This window comes from Schistocerca serialis, chromosome 2 (genome assembly GCF_023864345.2).
Source record: "Schistocerca serialis cubense isolate TAMUIC-IGC-003099 chromosome 2, iqSchSeri2.2, whole genome shotgun sequence".
NCBI lineage: Eukaryota > Metazoa > Arthropoda > Insecta > Orthoptera > Acrididae > Schistocerca > Schistocerca serialis.
This window is the reverse complement of record NC_064639.1, coordinates 156,652,344-156,659,559: the sequence shown is the minus strand read 5'-3', so window position 1 is coordinate 156,659,559 and position 7,216 is coordinate 156,652,344.

Below are 7,216 nucleotides of genomic sequence, written 5' to 3'. Positions count from 1 at the left end.
AAGTTTAGAAAATAGAAATATTACACATCTACACTCACGCTCATAAATTAAGGATAATGCCGACACATGGTGAAACAACTCTTTGGTGGGCGGCTTGCGGGTTTAAATCACCTTGGGGTGTGACCAAGCGGTGCATTTGACCTGCGGTCGTCGCACGGTGGCGCTGGCAGCAGTCCACATACGCAGAGGTGTGTTGGTGCATGCCAGAGTACGGCGCAGCGAGTAAGTGTACAGACGTTTTCAGACGTGCTAATGGTGACTGTGTGTTCAAAATGGCTCACAAGAACACATATTGATGACGTTATGAGGGGTAGAATACTAGGGCGACTGGAGGCTGGTCAAATACAGCAGGTCGTAGCATGGGCCTTCCGTGTGGCACAAAGTGTGATCTCAAGATTTTGGCAACGATTCCAGAAGAGAGGAAACGTGTCCAGGCGCTACAGTACGGGACGTCCGCAGAGTACGACACCACAAGAAGACCGATATCTCACCATCAGTGCCTGCAGGCGGCCAAGGAGTTCTGCAGGTAGCCCTGCTGGGGATTTTACTGCAGCCACTGGAACAGTTGTCTCCAGTCACACAGTCTACAGACGACTGACATGGTTTATTCGCCAGGAGACCTGTAAGGGGCATTCCACTCACAGCTGGTCACAGGAGAGCCCGTAAGGCCTGGTGTCAAGAAAACAGTACATGGTCACTGGAAAAGTGGTTCCAGGTTATGTTCAAGGACGAGTCCAGGTATAGTCTGAACAGTGATTCTCGCCGGGTTTTTATCTGGAATGAACCAGGAACCAGCTACCAACCCATTAATGTCCTTGAAATGGACCTTTATGGAGGTCGTGGTTTGATGGTGTGGGGTGGGATTATGATTGGTGCACATACAACCCTGCATGTGTTTGACAGAGGAACTGTAGCAGGTCAGGTATACTCCGGACGTAATTTTGCACCAGTATGTCCACATTTTCAGGGGTGCAGTGGGTCCCACTTTCTTCCTGATGGATTACAACGCACGGCCCCACCGAACTGCCATCGTGGAGGAGCACCTTGAAACAGAAGATATCAGGCGAATGGAGTGGCCTGGCTGTTCTCCACACCTAAGCCCCATCGAGCACGTCTGGAATGATCTCGGTCGACGTATCGCTGCACGTCTTCAAACCCCTACGACACTTCAGGAGCTCCGACAGGTACTGGTGCAAGACTGGGAGGCTATACCCCAGCAGCTACTCGACCACCTGATCCAGAGTATGCCAACCCGTTGTGTGGCCTGTGTACGTGTGCATGGTGATCATATCCCATATTGATGTCGGGGTACATGCGTAGGAAACAGTGGCGTATTGTGGCACATGTGTTTCGGGACGGTTTTCTCAACTTATCACCAATACCGTGGTCTTACAGATCTGTGTTGTGTGTGTTCCCTGTGCGCCTATGCTATTAGCGCCAGTTTTGTGTAGTGCCATGTGGTGTGGCACCACATTCTGCAGTTACCCTTAATTTATGAGCATGTGTATAGTTTGGGTAGTTACTTTTGACCGTGTCCTTCTAGTGCCGTATTCTGTCTGGTAATGTCCGCATATTCATGTGCACTGTTTACATTCACGCGTTGTGTTTTGTTCCTGATACGTTGTTGCGTGTAAGACGGGTAACTACGGGCTACCATTCTGGTAATCACGTGTCTCATCTAAAAGTTTTTCTTCACCCATGTTCGGTCAGTCATGGCCACGGTGTCGTTAAATTGTGGAGGTATGTCTTCCCTTTTTTCCTTCAGCGTTCGTAGCAAGATGGCAACGCGGGTGCTGGGTAGCCTCTGGTATGTGCGGAGTTCTTCAACACGGAAAGAATCCCTCGCCAGCAGCTACATGAGTCTGGATCGTGTAGTCTTGGACACTGCGATCACTTTCTTTATTTGTTTTGCCTTAATTATTTCTAATGTTGTTAGGTTTCTCACTGTGAGATATGGTTCTGTGATTTCCATGAAATACGTCAGTACTGGAGAGATTTTTGTCCTGACTAGTGAGGCCTGTACGTAGGGGATATCTATACTAGATACAATGGAAATTTTCCAGCACCAAAATGTTTTCTTAATATTATTCATTCTTTAGCATTAATGAAACTTAATTGGAGAGAGTTTCAGGTACGAAGAAGCTGACGGATAACAGCAGAGGAAGATCCACGAAACTCTATGAGGCTTCAACATTTGTAGATAGTGAAAAGTTTCTTAAGATTGTTAAATCTGTATTTGCGTAAATATTCCCATATAGTTGATAATATATCATCCAAGGACAGGTTTGAGCCAATTAGCTTCCTTAGTCTCCAGTCTCAATGCCATATTTAACGATACAGTGAAAAATTTAGGTGCAGCATGTCAGCGTCTGGGTCAATTCTGAACAGAACAAATGGCTCTGAGCACTATAGGACTTAAGATCTGAGGTCATCTGTTCCCTAGAACTACTTAAACCTAACCAACCTAAGGACATCACACACATCCATGCCCGAGGAAGGAGTCGAACTTGCGACCATAGCTGTCGCGCGGTTCCAGACTGAAGCGCCTAGGACCGCTCGGCCACACTGGCCGGCTTGGAACAGAACAGAATAGACTCAAGGTTAGTATATTCGTTCGAAAGCTTTTGCTAAGTAGATAGGTGCCTTTCATGCAGAAAAAAATTGTGAATGATTTTATCAGGAAAAGTCATATGGAGTGGAATAGACCTGTCAAAGCGAGAGCGGTCTTCAAGCCCCTGTACAACACATAAAAGTAAGCACCTCCAGCCACGTAAAAAAGTAGACACTAGAACGGAGTCACTTAATAAGGGACTTTTCATCTATCAGCTCATAAGATAACTTTCGACCCAATTAGGTACTGGAAGTAAATTTTCGGATTTTTCGGTGTAGCATGTGTGGGTTGTCGATGAAGAAGGCAGTTTGGTAAGCCAGCGCCCTCAGTATTTTATACCCCTACTTCAGCTGTGCTGTAGTTAGAAAGAGGGTCACCTCAGCATTTCCAATCTGGATTATTGCTAGAGATACAAATCATGGAATTCTTTATTTCATTTATTCAAAAGCGAAATGGCATTAAGCATTTATCCACACTACCAGTTCTAATAATTTATTTAACCAGACATAAAGATACCTATCTTCCACAGCTGGTGAAAAACAGTCTTAATTTAATATCGACTCTGAGTATAAAATTCATAGCACAGATAAGAGTTCTCTATGGAACAAACTGCTTTTAAGAAGTTCTAGCCAGGAATTCTAAATCATAGCGACGGCGGTTTCATCACTGGTTATTCATAATCAAAACATCTGACAGAATTCGTATCCAGCCATTCATTATAATAAACAACTAAAATTTGCCCCCATGAGCTTATTTCAGAGTCGTATTTCCGCTATATAGGTAGGTCACGTTGTATGATACTCTTACAAGCGGAAGGCACGACCTGGGTAATGCATTGAGGATGAGTTCAGGGATATTAGTAAAGAGCTCTAACCAACCAATTAGGTGAAAAAAATTATAAAATTTCAAGTGCAGCTCTATGTATTTCAAATATTTTGATATAGAGTAACAAACTTAGCTAGACAGGAGCCTATTCTTCAGTTCCATAATAGTAATCAAACAATAACCTATTAAGCAATGAACTTGGTGTAGTCTCTAGCAAGCCTGCATACTCGGTTCGCTAGACAAACAATCAAAGAAGTTGTATTAATGAGTTTCATTACAATAATTCATTTGGCAATCACACAGATGTGTCACAAGCAAAGGGCGACATACGAAGTAATCAGTCTTTGCAGTGAATGCTGATCTCTAAGTGACAAAAGTCATTCCTGAACTGCTATCGAAGTCGCTAACGTAGACGCTGTTATCAAAGTCGCTAATCTTGAAGCTGCTATTTGACTGGGACCTAACCAATCGGTCGCGGCGCTTATGTCCTCTTCACATAGGGGCCGCTGCTGTCGCGTTGTGGTCCTGGAGTGACGTCCGGTCAGCTTGCGATTGGCTGATCTCTTCTCATAGCCTTCTCTTCCCTGTCCTTCCCACCTGGCGTGCCAGCACCTGACTTTACGCCGTAACACTTGATGCTCCAGTAACATTGCTGTAAACTAAATTTATCTAGTAGCTTTGTGGAAATTGGAGATATTATCACGTTTATGGATCATTTAAGGCGAAAGAAAACAGAAAATTACTTCTTCTCCGCCTGACTGATTTATTAAAAAGTTTAATCAAATCTTTATTTAGTGAAGTGAAGTGGAAAGAAGACAAGGATTTCTGGTCAGATGAGTATAGGGTAATATCAACAGCAGCAGAAAATAGTATAACAGGTGTAGGATTCGTTATGAATAGGAAGGTAGGGCAGAGAGTGTGTTACTGCGAACAGCTCAGTGATAGGGTTGTTCTTATCAGAATCGACAGCAAACCAACTCCGACGATAGTTCAGGTACACATCCCGACGTCGCAAGCTGAAGATGAACAGATAGAGAAAGTGTATGAGGATATTGAAAGGGTAATAAGTATATAAACGGGGATGAAAGTCTAATAGTCATGGGGGACTGGAATACAGTAGTAGGGGAAGGAGCAGAAGAAAAGGTCCGTACAAAAAAAGCAATAACAACAGGGGAAGGTATGCATGGATAGGTCGGGTACTACGGGAAGATTTCAGTTAGACCACGTCATGGTCAGACAGAGATTCAGAAATCAGATACTGGATTGTAAGGTGTACCCAGGAGCATATACAGATCCAGACCACAATGTAGTAGTGATGAAGAGTAGGCTGAAGTATAAGACAATAGTCAGGAAGAATCAATACACAGAGGAGCGGGATACGGAGGTACTAATGAATAACGAGATATGGTAGAAGTTCTCTATGGCTATAGATACAGCAATAAGGAACAGCTCAGTAGGCAGTACAGCTGAAGAGGAATGGACATCTGTAGAAAGGGCCATCGCAGAAGTTGGGAAGGAAATCGGAGGTGCAAAGAAGGTAACTGCGAGGAAACCGTGAGTAAGAGGAGAAATACTTCAATTGATCGGTGAAAGGTGGAAGTACAAGAATATTCTGGGAATCTCAGGAATACAGAAATACAAGTCGCTGAGGAATGAAATAAATAGGAAGTGCAGGGAAGCTAAGACGAAATGGCTGGGCTGCAGGAAAAATGTAAAGACATCGAAAAAGAAATGATTATTGGAAGGACAGACTCAGCATACAGGAAAGTCAAACAACCTTAGGTGGCATTAAAAGCAAGGGTGATAACATTAAGAGTGCAACAGAAATTCCACTATTAAATGCAGAGGAGAGAGCGGATAGGTGGAAAGAATACATTAAAAGCATCTATGAGGGGGAAGATTTGTGTGATGAGATAGAAGAAGAAACAGGAGTCGATTTAGAAGAGATAGGGGATCCAGTATTAGAATCAGGATTTAAAAGAGCTTTGGAGAACTTAAGATCAAATAAGGCAGAAGGGATAGAGAATATTCAATCAGAATTGCTAAAATTACTGGGGGAAGTGGCAACAAAATGACTATTCACGTCGGTATGTAGAATATATGAGTCTGCCGACATACCATCTGACTGTCGGGAAAACATCATCCAGGCAGTTCCGAAGACGGGAAGAGCTGACAAATGCTAGAATTATCGCACAATCAGTTTAACAGCCCATGGATCCAAGTTGCTTACAAGAATAGTATACAGAAGAATGGAAAAGAAAATTGAGGACCCGTTAGATGACGATCAGTTTGGCTTTAGGAAAGGTAAAGGCAATTCTGGTGTTGCGTTTAATCATGGAAGCAAGACTAAAGGAAAATGAAAACACATTCACAGGAAAAACGCTCGACAATGTAAAATGGTGCAAGATGTTCGAAATTCTGAAGAAAGTATACCCCTACTTTCTTCAGCTATAGGGAGAGACGGGTCATATACAATATATACAACAACCAAGAGGGAATAAAAAGAGCGGACGACCAAGAACAAAGTGCTCGTATTAAAATGGGTGTAAGATAAGGATGTAGACTTTCACCTCTACTGTTCAATCTGTACATCGAGCAAGCAATGATGGAAATAAAAGAAAGGTTCAGGAGTGGGATTAAAATTCAAGGTGAAAGAATATCAATGATACGATTCGCTGAAGACATTGCTATCTTGAGTGAAAGTGAAGAAGAATTACATGCTCTGCTGAACGGAATAAACAGTCTAATAAGTACAGAGTATGGATTGAGAGCACATCGAAGAAAGACGAAGGTAATGGGAAGTAGGATAAATGAGAACAACGAGAAACTTAACATCAGGATTGATGGTCACGAAGTAGATGAAGTTACGGAATCCTACTACCTAGGCAGTAAAGTAACCAATGATGGACGGAGCAAGGAGGACATCACAAGCAGACTAGCAATGGCACAAAAGGCATTCCTGGCCAAGAGAAGTCTACTAATACGAAATGTAGACCTTAATTTGGGGAAGAAATTTCTGAGAATGTACGTCTGGAGTACAACAGTGTATGGTAGTGAAACAAGGACTGTGGGAAACCGGAACAGCACAGAATCGAAGCATTTGAGATGTGATGCTACAGACGAGTGTTGAAAATTAGGTGGACTGATAAGGTAAGGAATGAGAAGGTTCTGCGCAGAATCGGAAAGGAACATGTAGAAAACTTTGATACAGAGAAGGGACAGGATGATAGGACATCTGTTAAGACATGAGGGAATGACTTCCATGGTACTAGAGGGAGCTGAAGAGGGCAAAAACTGTAAAGGAAGACATAGATTTGAATAGATCCAACAAAAAATTTAGGATGCAGGTTGCAAGTGCTACCCTGAGGTGAAGAGGTTAGCACAAGGGAGGAATTCGTCTGCATCAGACCAGTCAGAAGACTGATGACAAGAACAAAAAAAGTCACACTAGGTATAATTAGCTTTTCTATTTGCCCTCCTCCCCCCTCCCCCACCCCGGCCAGGCCGTCGAAAAATAACACTGTATGCCGACCTGTAACTAATCCCACTGCTGTCTCCAGGCTGAGCGATTTGATGCTTATCGTTTCGTGAATACGACCTACAACACAGACAATAATGTCGCTCGTAGCAGGAGTATACGCATTAACTAACGCACCCAGCAATGCCTCGCAAATGCTACGTATGGGAACTAGATAAACATTCTGATCTTTTTCTGTCCCCCTCTGTCCATCTCCTCCTCTCCACTCTCTTTCTTCTACTCTCCCCCTCTCTGTCCACCTC